This window comes from Rattus norvegicus, chromosome 3, assembly GCF_021556685.1.
Source record: "Rattus norvegicus strain SHRSP/BbbUtx chromosome 3, alternate assembly SHRSP_T2T, whole genome shotgun sequence".
NCBI classification, from domain to species: domain Eukaryota; kingdom Metazoa; phylum Chordata; class Mammalia; order Rodentia; family Muridae; genus Rattus; species Rattus norvegicus.
The window spans coordinates 83,524,753-83,541,133 of NC_141536.1; positions in this window are offsets into that span (position 1 = coordinate 83,524,753).

Consider the following 16,381-nt stretch of genomic DNA (forward strand, 5'->3'; position numbering starts at 1 on the left):
TAACTCATTCCTTAGATCACATTGGGAATAAAAGAGGACATCTCAGGAGCAAAGCATAGCTCCTACTCTAACATTCGAAAAAACTGTGAGAAGGATCTCCAAAAAAGAGAAAATATATATCCTATTTGTAAAAATAATTTTAAAGTAACACAGAAGTCATTGTAAGGATAAAATGAGCCAACAGGTACCATGATGCATTCCAGTAACTGTCAGAATCAGAGAAGGTTGTCTAATACATAAGCATGAGCTCTAAAACCCCAGTGATCTTACAAATACCTTTGGTTAACTCTATCCAATAGGTAATTGCTCCTGTCATGGTCCCTGTATCTGCCTGTATCAGTCTTTTTTTCTCCTGAGGGTTAAAATGACTGGAAAAGAGATGCCAAGTCCACGTGACTTTACTGGTCACTGAGGCAGTGCATGCATGTCAGGCTGCCTTTGTCTTTTCTGTAAGTTGCACCAAAACATCTGCTTAAGTTCTTTAATTTGTACCATTTCTTCAAATAAAGAATTTTGGTACCCCCAAAAAAGAGATTCCTATGCTGTAAATGCAACAAAATATCCATTTTTCTCCAAAATTTTCATTTCTGATGTTTTGTTTCTTGAATGTTTCTGAGGATCTCATGGCATTAAAATTGACATTTGTTCTTGGAACACTATTGGTACTCTTTCTTTGATATAAACATATCATGAGGAGAGATTTACATGCCATCAAATCAAAAACAAAACTGTGGAAGTTGGGGATTTAGCTCAGTGGTAGAGCACTTGCTTAGGAAGTGCAAGGCCCTGGGTTCGGTCCCCAGCTCCAAAAAAAAGGGGAAAAAAGAAAGAAAAACAAAACTGTGTCTTTTTAATATTCCTTTATGATTTACTTTATAATTTCCATGTCCGAAATTGAGTCTTGTACAGAATTCTATTTCAATATATGCTATGTTATTATTGTCAATAATACTTTTAAGAGGAATTTACAATTCTCACACATAATTTTGACTAAAAAGCCTAGAATCTCACAAAGTTCAGACACTCAAATAACGGTAATAGTAATGAATTTCAGCAATGAATGAAGTATAATGTGATAAAATGGACAGATTCAACAATATGAATGAATGTTTATCAAGTAGGGCCAGAATCCTTCTGCCACAAATGGTCAATATTACAAAATTCATGTTTATTCTTTATTTTTGTGTACATAATTTCGTGAAAATTTCCTTTTTTCAATGACCATAATAGATACTTTCACTAATATGTAATATTTGCCCTCAAATGCAAAAAAGGTTTTATGCCTAAAGTTTAGTATTTTTGCAGATTTTATTTTTCATTCTTTAATCAGAGAAAATACAAGCCAACCACAAAAGAAAAGAGAAAACATTACAGTCATTGTTACAGCCTGTAAATTTATCTATTTGAATATGTGACCTACCCTCCTTAGCTGATATAAATCACCGAGCTCCCTATTCTCAAAACCATGTTTGTTATTATAATTGCTTTAACCATCCAAACTGTGCATGTCTTTTTCATTACTGCTCTTTGACTTATACTGTAGAGTTATGATTCTTTTCCCTAAGGCTCACATCTTTGTGGAGAGATGTTGGTGCCACTTCAGTCCTTCTGTCTCTTAGAATGAGATGCTGTACTTTCAGAAGTTGTTTTCTCAAGGACAGTTCAAAATATATAAATAAATAAAATAAAGACTGCTAAGCAACTCCCAAATATAGCTTCTATATCTTTGTAGGCAGATAGCTATCTTTCAGATCGGGCAGGGATTCATCTAATAAACTTATTTGAGATAGTTTTAGGATAAGTTAAGAGGGAGGCTTTGTAAACATTAGAAATTCTTTTATAGCAACTGAAAATAAGCATATATATGTTACAGCACATAATGTGATTGAGGCTTATGTATATTTCTTTCTTAGCTCTTTTAACTATAGACAACTGGAAGATCTTTAGAATAACAACTGTTAAATTTAAGTGTTGATTTTAATCATATGAACTCTGCCTTTGGTTTAAACACAGTCCCAACTCCTAGTATAACAGAATGTTACACGTTTCTGTTTGAGTAGTATTATAGTGGCTTATGACATTAAGTATCTTAAATAAAAATGCTATAGTTATAAATTAAGAAGCAAATGTGTATAGAATTATAACACAATATATATCCAATGGCCTATAGAAAATGATAGACTTTCATTCATGTAGTTCATAAAGGTTTATATCAAACTACTGAGTTACCCCAAGATACCTAAATCATACTACAGAGGAGCAAATCCCAAGAGAATGCTCATTCCAGGCATATATTCTTCTGTGGCTTCATTTATCAGACCCATTAGCTCAATGTCACCTCTATCAAAAAACATAGATATCCCCCGTAGGTGTTGGCTGCTGCATTTTCCTGTTTCACAGGATAAAGTTGGACATGGATCACAGGGTCAAACACTGCAACAATATAGCGAAGAATATAAAGCAGTTTGAAGTGGGTATAAAGGGAACCTTATGAGGAGTTAGTTTTTAATCTGAAACACTGAGATTGTTAATTTGACCGAATAGAGGGGAAACACAATATCACTCAATGATTTTTAGAAGTAATAAAACCACAATTAAAATGGATATTAGCAATTTTAATAAAATACATAGCAATAAACTTTTGAAATTTGTGCTATTAAGATAACTGGATAATTATTAAGATGATTTTAATATGAATTTTATATTTGCTTCCACTAGCCTTAGAATAAATGCCAAATGAACTAAAGACAGCAAATGTACAAAACACATCTACTTACTTGTTTTACAATTTTAGGTAAGTATATCAGAAAAAAATATCACCTTCATTAACTGTGACATACATACAAATCAAAATTTTAAAGAGAATATAGGTTATTATGTTAAGGATACATTTTAGAATACCAAAGTGTGTGTGTGTGTGTGTGTGTGTGTGTGTGTGTGTGACTCATAATAAATGAAAATTACATAAAATAGCTCAAAATTACAGATTTTTTCAAGTGAAACATATACCTATGGATAGGAACAGACACCTATGAAAGGAACTAATTTTTATATGACCTCAAGTTGCCAACTAGTTCAAAAACATTATAAAACAAATAAAACATGCATTTTAATAAATAACCATACTTTTGACACAAATTCAAAGTTATTTTGTATCCAAAATAGTTTCTCCTTTGCACATATGTTTCTGGGTTTGTTAAGAAATATTACAATGTGAAGAAGAGACATTCTTCCCCTGCCAAGAAGATGGCAGCTGCTGTGATACTTAAGTAGGAGTTAAATTTACATTTTGGAACTAGGTTCTTAAATCATAAAGTAGATTATAAGCATGCCTCAGAGCCCTCTTCTTTTATTGCAGTATCCTTACATAGAAGGCATCGTGATTCTGATGGCAGAGATTAGCTTGAGTAGGTGGCACTGAGTTAATTCACATACCCGTTGCCCTGGGAAACCTAAATTTAAGCTGCCTATTCTTTCTCAGGGCAAGAAATAAAAATAAAGTGTGCCATTTTATTGATGTTGTGCATTTCAAAACCTAAGCTTTGTCTGTTTCTTCCATTTATTCCCATATTTCTCTATAAAAGAGGTTTCACACTGCTAACTTTGGGGAGACATCAAGGAAGTAAAAGAGTTTGTTGAACACAGCTTTTGAGTTAATGCACTGAGTACAGTCTTGAATAGAATAAGTGGTGACTTTCAGTTCATTCATTCAGTTCAAATCATTCAGAGGCATAGCATCAGATTTGGATACTCCTCACCAAGACCATAAGAATCAGAATTGCATTTCTATGGAGTAACCAGCTTCTTAAAACATGTTTACAAACTGGCTTTCCAAAGTCAATCCCCAAAGGAGAAAAGACCTATTTTAGTACTGTCTTGTAATGGGTTGTAGTTTGTTGTAGCCAAATGTACAAGTTGATATTTTCAAAGAAAGATGCTCACAGATAAAAAGAGCCCATTTTTCTCTCTAGTCTAATTTCTCCCTCACGTATTTGCTTAGTTTAAAACATTCTATTTTAGTTTTTTTTATTCTAGTTTAAAACATCACTATTTCTTGAGTGAATGTATGTTTATAGACAAAGGTCATCACAAATTCAGAAGTAATTATTACCTAGTGTCTTCCCCCAAACCTTGATTTATCTTCACTAACAAATACAAAAGGAGGCTACTAATTGTATTTTGCCATTCACTAATTTGATTAGGTTGAGAAGTTAAAGCTCTAACTTACCAATATCATATTAGGTTTAAGTCAACATGTCAACATGCACTTTACACTCAATGTATTTTCTGAAACACAACTACCCAAAGGAAATTGTCTTGTGCTCTCTGACAGCTTGTGATTAAGTAAAGGGAAAACAGAGAAAACATCATCTGAAGCTGCCTGGCCTTTTGTGCGAAGCTCTTGTCAGTACTGTTAACCATTTTGCACTTGTATGATCAGCAATTGTAGTAGTGCTGCATAAAGTGGATTCAAATGACAGCAGTGTATGTAAAACAGAGCTCTGAATGTCTCTTGCTGTGCCCTCCTCTGAAAGCTTCTTCCAGGGCTTGCTGTCTCCATGGTAACAGCATCACTGTGAGGCTGTTGAAGGGTGTTTTGAAAACTGCCTCTACCTGAGAAGGTAGCACCTGACAGAACTGTCTGCATTTCTCCTTATGCCAGATTAATTTTCTAATAAAAAGCACATCTCATTAATTAATGCTTAGAAACACGTATTACTTTTTCTTCTCCACCTTCTTCCTTCTTCCGAATGTTTTGAGGTAGTTTATAATATTTATACTGTACCAAAATATGTGAAATCAAGATATGTACAATTTTAACGAATGAATAAGCAGATTCATTTACCCAATGCTTGTGAATTATTGTTCCCAACATGATGAAAGTATACACTGTGACAACCCAAGGTTTTAAACCAGAAGGTGAGATTTTTCTGCTAAGATTTTTGCTTGACGAGAATATAACTATTACCAAGTTGTGTCTGGACAGGCTGTTTTTTTTTGCATAGGAACAGAATGACACCTCAAGGGCTTCTTTTACCTCTAAACTTTTCTAAAGTTTAAAAGAGATAACCTGAGACCAGTCTCCCATTTTAAAATACTAATGATCAATATTTCAGTCTTTCTCTACTGTGTTTTCCAAATTATGCTTTGTTGTTCTGCCAATATCACACAGAACACTAAATCAGGCAATAACAAAATTAAAAATTTAATTTTGTATTTTCATGGAAAAAACATATAAGTCTAGATGTATGTGGTATACATTTTAGATATTTAAATTATATGGGGATTTATGTTTAAAATTGAATTGAAAATCAACTAAAATTACATTTCCCACCATATTAGTAACTTGTTACTACAAAACAATAAATGACACTGATGAGATCAGTCTTTATAGAAGAACTTTCTATTGGCAAGATCAAATATTTTCATACTCTGGTATCTTTCCTCAGTCTTAACCACAAAGAAATTTTGACTGGAATATTTTCATATTCAAGGAATTTTTTCAAATCTGTGTATTTCTTAACCTTTGGTATTGTGAATCAGTTCCTGATAGTATAAGGTCTTAAGAGTTTATTTTTCACAACACACAGAGAAGCCACCCGGGATGGACTATGGGGTATATCTGTTCATCTGTAAGCCCCACTGCACAGAGCAAAATGCAGAGACAGGTGGATCACTAACGCTCATTGACCAGTAAATTCAGGAAAACCAATGAACTTAAGGTTCAATGGGAGAAGTCGTCACGAAATACTAAAAGAGGAGAGGTATTTGCAGCTATGTCAGACCACCTAAGGTCAGTCTTCAGGACCCATATGGTAGAAGAGAACTGACTCAACATAGGCCATCATCTCACGTCCATTCAAGGTGTAAAGTGAATAAATAAAATGTGATAGTATATCAATTAAAAACATTAGAAAGGTAGCATACATTCATGAAAAGTCATGTGACATCAAAGCCTCCATATTCAGGTGCACATACATGCACATACACTAACATGGATACATATACATACCAACACTAACAAGAACATTCACGACACAAAACACTAAATACATATAATATACATACACACACACAAATGAAACAAAACAACCAACAAAACAAACAATCACATTTCTATTTAAGTTTAAAATATTGCCTTGTGTTAAAGGGGAAAGTAAGATTTGTAGTGTAAAGCACGAAGTATAGTACTCTAAAAAGGACTAAGACACTAAAATATATAAAACCCCCAAATATTTACTATGTAATTAACTTGTTCAGTGAAGTTAGTAACTACACACCAGTTTTTAGCATTTGTTTCATTTCTGGAGAAATAAACTTAAGGGAAGTAAAAACTCTAATTCATTGAATCAGCTGTTGAAAGAACTTTCTCAATGGGATGGAAATAGAACAGGATGGCAATTACAGTACTGTAATTTGGACTAGTGATCATCAATTCAAGGACCCATATAGAAAAGTGTATAATGATCTCAGAAGGTTGAGATAAAACTTGAAAAGTGTTATCTGACCTGTTAAAAGATAGACATTTTAATAAAAAAAATAAGCCAGAAACCTAGATGTTCACTCAAACCTTTGGAAATAATAATATATCTATTTATCTGTGTAAATTTATGTATTTGATTATAGCTATATCAATAAATTATCTCTTCTGTAACCTATGTATCTATCTATATATCTACTTATCTATTCAACTACCTACCTATCTATTTACCATCCTATCTACTTACCTACCTATCTATGTATCTTACTTATCTTACCTAATCTCATCCGGTACACAGTAATATTTTTAGATAAAAAGTCATTCAAAGTCCTAGAAGATTGCTTAGAGGTTAAAAATACTTGTTTCTATGAAATAAAACTCAAGTTTGGTTCCTATCACCCATGTTCCATGGTTGACAGCCACCTGGAATTTCAGTAAGAGGGAATTAAAAACCCTCTGGCCTCTGTGGGACATTGGCACACATTCATGCACACATAAACGGACACACGCATGAGCACAAACACACACAAATCTACTCACAGAGACAGACAGACACAAAAACAGAGACAAAGACAGTATGGCAGAAATATAGAGGAAGAAAAATGTGAAGAAAAAATATTTGAAAAACACTTAATTTTTCAATAATTAATTTATGATTTTTGAATTCCAATTTGACTTTCAAATTCCAAAGTTTCATACGTAATATGAAGGTATTTCAGGAAATAAAGTCTCATATTCTGGGACTTATTTCTTCTTTCCTTCACTATCTTCACTGTAGTGACCGGAAAAAAAATGACAAATTGAATTCTTTTAGGATCATATACTGAATGCAAGAGAATATATCAGTTATTTATTCCAGCATAACAAGCTCTGCATAACTTGTCACTGACATTATTGAATTTAAAAAAATCTGTGCTTCTCTACATATTCTTTGCATCTTTACTTACTAAATTTCAATTCTGATAAAAATTCTGTTATCTTTCTAGAAAATTAAGACATAACTTATATACTTAATAACAAAGAAAGAGCTACAGTTATTTTATGTTTTCTTGTTGAGAAAAGCACTTCGAACTTTAGTGACTGCTTCAGGATATAAGAATTCCTCACCTGTTCTCAGTATTAGCTTATTATTTGTGGGTAAACTGGATTCAATTTTGTACTTTTCTTTCAGAGTCTTTCCTGTAGATGCATTTATAAAATATTTTTATATTAGAACTTTTTGAAATTGTAGTATTTATGAGGCAGTAATAATTATCTTTTAGCACATTAGTTAAGTTGTTGGACTGTACTATTATTTTTTGTTTCTCCAGCAGATTCACCTTCATCATTGTCTAGAGGCTGGATCCATAGGATAAATATCTTAAATGAAAGAAAAGATAATGTTACATTTTTGGCATAACTTTAGAATTTATATGATATTCTATTTACTTAGCAAAGGCAAGCACAAAAATGCCCAAAAAAAGTCCGAGAAGGGAGCTCAGTGTTCTCTTGCCTGTAAGTATTATGTCATGGCTTTATAATATGAGAAATGTTAAGAATAAAGCTGCTATGAACATGGTTGAGCAAGTGTCCCTGTGATATAGTTGGGCCTCTTTTTGGTATATGCCCAGGAGTGATATAGCTGGGTCCCGAGGTAGAAGTATTCCCAGTTTTCTGAGAAACTGCCAAATTGATTTCAAAAGTAGTTGTCCAAATTTGTACTCTCACCAGGAATGGGGGAGTATTCCCCATGCTTGATATCCTCAATAGCATGTTTTGTCACTTGAGGGTTTATTTTTGTAATTGTACATTTTGTTTATTTGCATTTCAAATGTTACCCCCTTTCCAGGTTTCTGCTCCAGAAATTTCCTATCCTACAGTATGAGTTATGCTCTTCTACTGGGGAAGCAAACCATGGGAATTCTTGATTGTGTCTTCCTTTATCTCTGTGGTTTGGTGCTATACTTTAGGGAAGCATCAAGACATGGCTCAAGAAAAGGGAGAATAGAGGCTAAGATATGGTTGGCCAAAGCTAGGGTTCCCTGACTCTGGGACATCCAGTTAGTGCTAAGGTGTCCCATAGAGGCATCAGGAAGAAATGATCAGGGATCCACTGGCCAACGACAAGGCTTGTTCTAGGCTGTTCTCAAACTCCTGGACTTCCTCACAGCTGAGTCACATGTAGTTGGGAGCAGAGTCAGGGGTGCAAGTTGAGCACGGTTCTATTCCAGGAGCCAAGGGCAATGGGAGCTTCAGCTTAGCTCATCAGTGATTGTTGTAAGTTTAGTGGCAGTTGTCTGGAAGAGCAGACAGACCTTCTATGGGAGACTTAGGCAGTGTCTCTGTAGGCCAAGGCCTTCTCCATGCTTGCCATGGAGATTTTGATGGAAAAGACAGTGCGCATTTATCCTTACCACCAATTAACTGTTCATTGTTGGAAAATGGATGCATACTACCTCTTCAGGGTAGACTGGAGATTAAATACCATTTGCAGGAATGAATGTCCATGAAGAAAGGCCCATTGGCTAAGTCCTCAGGTCATCTAGGAACCTCATTAGCATGGAGAACTCTGTTTTGGAGTGTATGAACACAGTTCATGTTTCCTACATAGAAAACTTGTTCCAGGCCATGAATCTAGTATGGCACCCACTATCTTAGGTGGGTACCTATGTGCAGGGGTCTCAGGCACACTCAACCTTACTAAGTTTCTTGTTATGGTACATGTCCCACAAATGACAATATGGGAACAATCATCCCAATCTTCTGATGTCATAGCCCCATAGATTCATTCCATGCAGTGGTTTCCATTGACTTGGCTCTTCAATAGAATGTGCAAGTTAAAGGAAATGGCATTGTTTAATAACACATTCTTCTTTTACCCCTCTGTAACTCTAAAAATTCTATCTAGTTTAATGGTTTTCTTACTAATTAAACATCCATTAACAATGAGCCAACAGGTCACAGGAATATACCCTATGCAAAATATATGTTATACAAAAGCATACTTGAAATGTAATAGATCTTCACATCCTTAAAAATAATTAATATCCAAAAAGGATCAATTTTCAAGTTGTTTCCTCGACAGAATTGGTGATGAGACAGGAGAGAACTAGTACGAAGGGATTCTACTGGGCAATAAAAGTAAAATAAAACTAGTGATAAATATAATTTGACAGAATCTCAAAGACAGTAAGATGTGTGAGAAAAGCTAATCTTAAAGTTTATTTAACACACCATGGCATTTTAATGGAAGTCATGAAAGACAAACATATTATGATTAAAGCACTAATCTCAATGGTTAGGAAGAGGAATTTTAACATCAGATTGACACATTTTAATGCATTTTTATCCTGATCACAATGTTGCTACTTTTGCTTTGCATATTTATTATGTTTCTGTTATAAATGACATAGAGGTAATATAACGTATGCCAGAAAATGTTTATAGATCATACATTCATGTAGAGGATTACTACATCTATCCAACAAGTTTACTATTCAGAAGATTGTTTAAATTACCATGGATAACCTTTAATCAGCTAGATTCAAGGAGATTATTGAGTTTGGTGATGCGATCATATAAATGTTTCTGTTCTTTTCATAGTGGCTATTGTTGCCAACTTACTATTTTTTTCTTAGAAGAGTGATGCTTCGTCTTTCATCAATATGTGAATAACACAGTTATTCACTTCCAGATATTGAGGCCCAGTGGCTCTCTAACATGTTTATTTTTAGTTAAATTGGAGTAAAGATATTTTTCCTATAGGTTTAGACATGTTTGGATAGCATTTTAAATTCAATATGTTTAGAATAATTTCCGGTTAATGATCCAGTGAAGACTTTACACTGATTTATTTGATTGGCACAGTAAGTAATAAAAGAGAAAAAGACACCAAAAGAAATTGACAGAGCCAAGCCACGGCTGTAGCCCTAAGCCAGTAAAGTAAGTCTGACAGATATTGTAATGTTTGTGACAGGAGAGCCTGCTGAGAACGCATCCACTGCACCTCTGATGGCCTAGAGCATACAGATTTTCAGTAAAATAAGTATCCCCACTCTGAAAAGGGTATTGAGAGATGCTTTGATTTGGAGCAGGTGATGTAGGGCAGTAGAGCAGCCACTCTGAAGTGGGGAATGTCCCTGTGGAGACACCATTCAATACCACAGAATGTCAGGCCAGAGGTGAGATAGGATTCAAAGCATTATCACAAGGTGATTGTGTAGTCTAGGAGAGTGTCCTAACCAGAAAGGGAACTACTAGTGAAAGCAAAGCCAGCAAGGAGGAGCTATAGATATGAAATCAAAATATGTAAGCCTTACCATCTTTGACAGGAACTAGAAAATGATAAGAAAAGAAAATATGCTTTCTTCCTTGGAGAGAAAAAAATAACATATTGAATGAAAGAGTGTTTACAACAATGCAAGTAACAATTTCTCACTCCATATTTTCATTTGTATTATTTCTCAACAGGCAGCTGGCCCTTTCAAAAGTATTAAAAACATAAAAACATCTGCTAGGTCCATAAATAAAATCTGCAGAAATGGAACATTTTTAATAAGAAAAGAAGATAAGTCAAAACAGTGAAAAATTATATAGTACAAGTTTTTATATTTCAAAAAGGATAGCATAAATTATTCTTCATGAAACTAAAATCATTATAAATATTCAAGAAGAGCCTAGTAGACAATAGAAAGAAATATGAATTGAAATAGCAAATTTAAGAAACCACTTTACTGGGTTCGGTCCCCAGCTCCGAAAAAAAAAAAAAAAAAAAAAAAAAAAAAAAAAAAAAAAAAAAAAGAAACCACTTTAAATCTCCATGTAAAATTCTGAATGTATGAAAAGCACTCTATAAAAGAAAAGCATTGAAATAAAAGATAAATTAAACAACTCTCTTTCTTTCTGTCTGTCTGTCTGTCTGTCTGTCTCTCTCTCTCTCTCTCTCTCTCTGTGTGTGTTTATGGTTATGTTTGTTGCTAAGAATGAAAAAAACAGCATTTGAAATATTTTTGTTCTGCATGAAATAATTTACATCAAAATAGATCTTGATAAAATATAAATAAAGTTGAAGGCACATAATATGCAAACATATAACTATGAGAACAAAAAGGTGCACTAGAAATTTGGGGGGAGTTGCATGGGTCTTAGATGCCAAATGGTAAGAATCAATGAAACCATGACAGAACATTAATGTGACGTAAAGAAACTGGAAATGCAATATATTGGTGCACAGAAATTCAGAGAGAAGGCATTTTCATAAAAGGCAGAGTCGTGTTATACTTGCATCTGAGAAGTCCTCTGGTTTGCCTGCTTAGTTACAGACTCGGGCCACTGATGTTGTCTAGGAGATCTAATGAATTAAGCCCAGTCTAATCTAGTGATCATATATTCTAGACCAAAGAGCAAGCAAGCCCACCCTTTGCTTCTCTTTGGCTCAACTGAGGTTCTGAAAGGACTGTACAGGTGAGGCTATCCTTTACTCAGTCTACAAAGTCAACCTCTTTTAGAAATAATTTTACAAAGAAACCCAGGTAAGCTGGACCATTTCTATAGAATCATCCCACCCTGTAAAATGATATAGTCTCTTAAGTCAGAAATATTATATTTAGAAGAATTAGACTTAAATTCTGAAACAATAGCAAAATGTGTTTTTACACTCATGTTAAATTTCAGTCAAGAAATAATAGTCTTTAAAATTAAGTATATAGAAAAAGAAAACTATACTAAAGAGAGAAAATAGTAAAATCATGTGTAAAAATTAAATAAATGCAAAAGCTTGAAAGAAAGTTGGGAGCTGAAGAGCTGGCTCTAATTTTAAAAACACGTGGAGATCTTACAGGGTAAATGAGTTCAGCTTCATCTAACCAGTTAGGCAGCTCACAACTATCTCACTGGTTGCTCCCATTCTAGATGGGTGCAATGACTTTTCTTGCCTGCAGAGGTGCTGTACTCACATACACATATCTTCATACATACCCACAACACAATAAACACAAAAATTATTCTCTAAAACAATGTTGGCATAATTTAGCATAGTGATATGGTATGTGTTTAAATAATAGAATTCATATTTAATATATAATTGTAATAAATGTACGAATCGTCTTTGAGTGACACAGAGCCAATAAACATTAATGTTATAGTATTAGGTAAAAAGCAATATAAAGAATTTTAGAAATTTCTAAAATGTATGTTTTACACTTTGAACGAGAGTACCTTGTGAAAGTAAGACAGACAGAATATACAATCATACACTATGAAGGTTGAAAGACTTGGAAGATAGAGTTAACATATCCAACAGTTCTGTTCTCATAGTGAGTTTTTGGGGAAGGAAGAGATTGAAGTATAAAAGCAACTGTAATGTCGTCATGTTTTATCTTGGATCCTTCATGGCTTTTCAGAAAGGCACAAAATCCTAATCTACCAAAATATGATTCAAATCTAGTCAAAGCTTCATGGAATAAAAGTCTCTGACTTCCCTCTTTTGATTCTATTCCCATGTTCCACTCCAGTAATCTCTCACTGTAAATAAAGACAGCATGATTTTTCCTTCCTTTTGGTTACCCTGCAGGTCCTTTGTAACTGCCAGAGATTAATGGCAAAGTGAAAATTCATAAAGGAAGGATTTCAAAATTGTTTCTGTTTCCATATCTGGTCTGTGAGCTTAAACTGTTTGAGATGGTATGGTTCTGAAATTCAGGCAGCAGGAAAGGCAAACAAAGAGGCAAATGCTCAGAAAGTGTAGCGTCAAAATGTTCTGATTCAGGACAGGAAAAAGGAAGCCTTAACTTCAGTTATGAAGGCAGCTAAGCCCACCTTCAGGCAGATGAGATTAAGTTATAACAGTGAGTATATTGTTTTCAAATATACTATGCTATAGACATTCAACTTATAATAGTTTATTAAATATACACAAATAATTTACCTTGTTTGATTGGCATTTCTCAGAAAACTCCAAGAATGGTCTTGCAGCCATTATAGGTCCACTGCCAGAATATTATTTACAATCGTGTCAATCCTATTGATTGCTAATTTTAATCCTGTTGTTTGATAAAATCATAAATGTTTTATACTATTTTCTTTTTATTCATCTTTTCTTCCATTTTTCTCCTTGCCTTCCTTTCAAAGCTTTCTGTATTTAGGTCTTTATTTCTTGTTTATTTGCTTGTATTTTGGGTCTGTGCTAGTTGGGGGTAATCTTTGAAGGAGGGTCTCATTATCACCAAGCTGGTCTGGAATTCACTATGCAACCATTTAGCCTAATATTTGCATGCTCGTGCCTTGGACTTTTCATGTTGGAATTGCAGGTATTGACCATTCTTGTGCCTTGGAGGTATTTAGGATTGTGAATCTAAGCTATGCTCACTTGAAAATGATGTATCCCTCCCTGTATGAACCAATGCAAATACTTGGTTTGCATAAAGTAAAAATTATACCTAAGCCAACTAATATCAATATCAAGAGATCTCTCTCTCTCTCTCTCTCTCTCTCTCTCTCTCTCTCTCTCTCAGTGTGTGTGTGTGTGTGTGTGTGTGTGCGCATGTGTGCATGTGTGTATTATCTGACTTCTATAGTATAATATTAGTATCTGCTATTTAAACATGATCAATAAATAATACTTATCCTTTCAAATGTCAATATCAATAAACCACACAAAAATGGGGAACAAATGAATTGGCAATAAAATTATGATGTGATGGTTTCTGTTGGTTTTGTTTAGTGCTACCTTAGAATCTGGAGGTAAGTTCCTCCAATCTCTTTATGTAAACCAGTCCAGATATAGTCCAAATGAGAAATATTTGTAAAAACCTACAGTAAGTTAAGAGAAATCAAGTTTGCTTATGCTGAAGATAGAACATATATATTTGACTATAAGTGAAAATACAGTGGGTAGTGCTAGCTATGAGAGTTAGTTTTGACTATAGTTTACTCAACACTATTATTGCCTTAGAGGAGAATTGTAGCTATGAATTTTCTTGATCTGATTAGACTGTGAGCATGTCTCTAGGATTTCCTATCTACTGAGATAAGAAATCTTGCTCACTGTAAGTGGCATCATCTCCTAGTCAAAAAATTGTAGAAGAGGGAAGGAAGCAAGCACTAGCAAGTATATGTTAATTCATAATTATGACTCTGGGTATGATTCCTTACTTCCTGTTACAACCACCTTCACTTCCTACAATATTTTGCTGTCATATTGAACTGTGTGCCCAAAATACTACTTCTCTCTTATGCTTTTTTGTTAAAGTAATTTAATCGTAGAAAAAGGAAACAAAAATAAAACAGCAGCTCAATTTTAACCCTCCAATCTGTGTTTAGTTCTTTCAAAGAATGGTTGTTCTGAAGAACAGAAATCCAGGAAAATGCCCAGCATATAAACAAGCATCCCCCCAATTCTGATTTGAAAGTCACCTTGCCAGGAGTCATCCAGGTACCCTTATTCACTGTGCTAATATACACACAAAGTTTAATGACCACCCTCTGATCCTTCAGCTTCTCTTATCTCATGCTTAATGCTACACATTTTTTGTTTGTCCTTTTGTTTGTTTTCTGTAATTGTCTTGATAGTTCTCTAATAAAATCCTCATTTCATAATTGAGGTAGATTTTTATTTATTTTTTATTTGACTATTTTTTATTCATATTCCAAAGGTTATTCCTTTTCCCAGTATCCAGTCCATAAGCCCCCTATCTCAACCCCCACCTCTTCTTTGATAAGGGTGTTTACCCTCCCCAACCACCTCCACTTTCTGTCTCCCCACTATGACATTCTCCTCCCATCAGTGCCCAACAAGGTCATCCTCTGCTTTATATGCAGCTGCAACCATGGATCTGTACATGTCTATTCTTTGGGTAGTGGTTTAGTCCACGGGAGCTCTGGTTTGTTGGTATTGTTGTTCTTATGGGGTTGCAAGTCCCTTTGGCTCCTTCAATCCTTTCTCTAAATCCTCCAACAGGGACTCCATTCTCACTTCAATGGTTTGAGGCTAGCAGTTCCCTCTGTATTTGTCATACTCTTACTGAGTGTCTCAGGAGACAGCTATACAAGGCTCCTGTCAGCATACACTTCTTGGCTTCATCAATATTGTCTAGTTTTGGTGGCTGTATATTTATGGGCTAGATCCCAAGGTTGGCCAAGCTCTGAATGGTCATTCCTTCAGTCTCTGCTCTCAATTTTGTCTCCATATCCCCTCCTGTAAACATTTATATTCCCTGCTTTAAGGCAGAATGAAGCATCTGCACTTTGCTTATTTTTCTTACTGAGCATCACGTGGCATTGGATTGTACCTTGGGTATTTGGGTTTTTGGGCTAATATAAACTTATCACTGAGTGCATAGCATGTGTAGTTTGTTTTTTGTTTGTTTGTTTTTGGTTATTGTTGGTGATGATGTTGTTGTTTTGCTTGTTTGCATTTTGTGACTTGGTTACCTCATTCAGGATGATATTTTCATGTCCATCTGTTTGCCTAAGAGTTTCATGATGTCATTGATTTTGATAGCTGAGTAGTACACCATTATATAGATGTACCACATTTTCTGTATCCATTTCTCTGTTGAAGGACATGTTCTTTTCAGCTACTGATTATTATAAATAAGGCTGCTAGAAACATAGTGGAGCATGTCTCTTTGTTGTATGTTGGAGCACTTTTGGATATATGCCCAGGAGTGGTATAACTGGTTCCTCAGGTAGTATCATATCCAATTTTCTGAGGAAACTCCAGACTGATTTCCATAGTGGTTCTAAGAACTTGCAATCCCATCAACAATGGGGGAGTGTTCCACTTTCTCCACATCCTCACCTGCATCTGCTGTCACCTGAGTTTTTGATCATAGTCATTCTGACTGGTGTTAAGTGGAATCTCAGAATTGTTTTGTTTTGCATCTCCCTGATGATTAAGCATGTTGAACATTTCTTTAGCTA